The sequence below is a fragment of the Sinocyclocheilus grahami genome, unplaced genomic scaffold (genome assembly GCF_001515645.1).
Source record: "Sinocyclocheilus grahami isolate Dianchi unplaced genomic scaffold, SAMN03320097.WGS_v1.1 scaffold1988.1, whole genome shotgun sequence".
In the NCBI taxonomy this organism is placed as follows: Eukaryota; Metazoa; Chordata; class Actinopteri; order Cypriniformes; family Cyprinidae; genus Sinocyclocheilus; species Sinocyclocheilus grahami.
Window position 1 is genome coordinate 28,135 of NW_015507167.1, and position 1,375 is coordinate 29,509.

The 1,375-nt window shown below is 40.5% G+C and overlaps 1 protein-coding gene across 1 annotated transcript in view; it reads right to left on the minus strand.

Annotated features, from left to right (window-relative positions):
* Positions 1 to 598, minus strand: part of LOC107573633 (protein zer-1 homolog) — an 18,348-nt gene extending 17,750 nt beyond the window's left edge. Inside the window, exon 1 of the mRNA XM_016260074.1 lies at positions 436 to 598. The gene's annotated coding sequence lies outside the window, so the exon portion shown is untranslated. The remainder of the gene's footprint in view (positions 1 to 435) is intronic.
* Between the last annotated feature and the right edge of the window lie 777 nt (positions 599 to 1,375).

Consider the following 1,375-nt stretch of genomic DNA (forward strand, 5'->3'; position numbering starts at 1 on the left):
ACACACAGACACAGAGACAGACACACAGAGACAGACAGACACACAGAGACACAGAGACAGACACACAGAGACACAGACAGACACACAGAGACACAGACAGACACACAGAGACACAGACAGACACACAGAGACACAGACAGACACACAGAGACACAGACAGAGTCTCGTCACACATCTGATACTGTAATGTTTACATCTGCATTATTGCTCTGACGGCTGTTGTTGACACGGACTGTAAGGGAAGTGTTCGTGTCTGCTTTATATCTGACAGTAATCATCTTTAATAAGGCTGCAGATGCGTCTGCTGTGGTGACTCGCTGATGTTTGTGTGTGAATGCTGATCTGGTGAAGAGTGTTAGCGCGGCTAGCCGCTAGCATGCTACAGAAAGCGCGTGAGCTTCCCGCCGGTGATCGGTGACAGCGGCTGTCTCTTACCTGACGCTCGCAGAACGACTGACGCGCCGCCTCGACGCGCTAGAATCGCAGAAATATGAACATGATCTGATGATGATGATGATGATGATGATGATGATCGCCGCTCTGATGTCAACACAACCTGCGCCACATCCGGGTCACCTGTGCGCCAAACACGATCACTTCCTGTTCAGATGCAGGCTTACATGTTCTGACAACTAACAACTGCCCGTTTATTTATTTTTATTGTAACATTTTTCTTCATAATAACACCACAGTAATGAACAGAAGTATGTAGTAATGTAGAAGGAGAAGTAATTACAGATTTTATGCAAAATTCCTTTCATTTGTAAACAAAACTGTTCCAAATACGATATAATCTAATGCTCTAAAAATAATAATATAATATAATTCAACTCTCAATTTTCATCCATCATTAAAGATTTAAGTCTAATATTGTGCTGTGTTGCCTGATCTCTTCAGCTGTGCATTTATAAATTCTGCAAACATTCGTTAAAATAATCTAGAAAACAGAAGAATCCATGATTATTTAATCCTAGCACATTCTTTAAAAAAATACATATTAGTTAAATGTTAATTTGTAAATGTAAATACATATTTAATCTAATAATAATATTAATCATAATAATAAATTAGTAGTAGTAGTAGTTGTATGGCTGTGTTTCTGTGTCACAGAAATAGTGTTAGTGTGTGATCAGATATAATCAGAAGTTTATCAAATATATGAACTGCACACCGAATAACCCCATCAGGTGCTGTCAGGTGTTTCGTGGATATTAGTGATTAACAGTAGTGAGTGTTGTCTCTCTCTGGCATTCATTTGTGGATCGCTCGCTGTGCATTTGTGGATCGCTCGCTGTGCATTTGTGGATCGCTCCATGCATTTGTGGATCGCTCGCTGTGCATTTGTGGATCGCTCGCTGTGCATTTGTGGATCGCT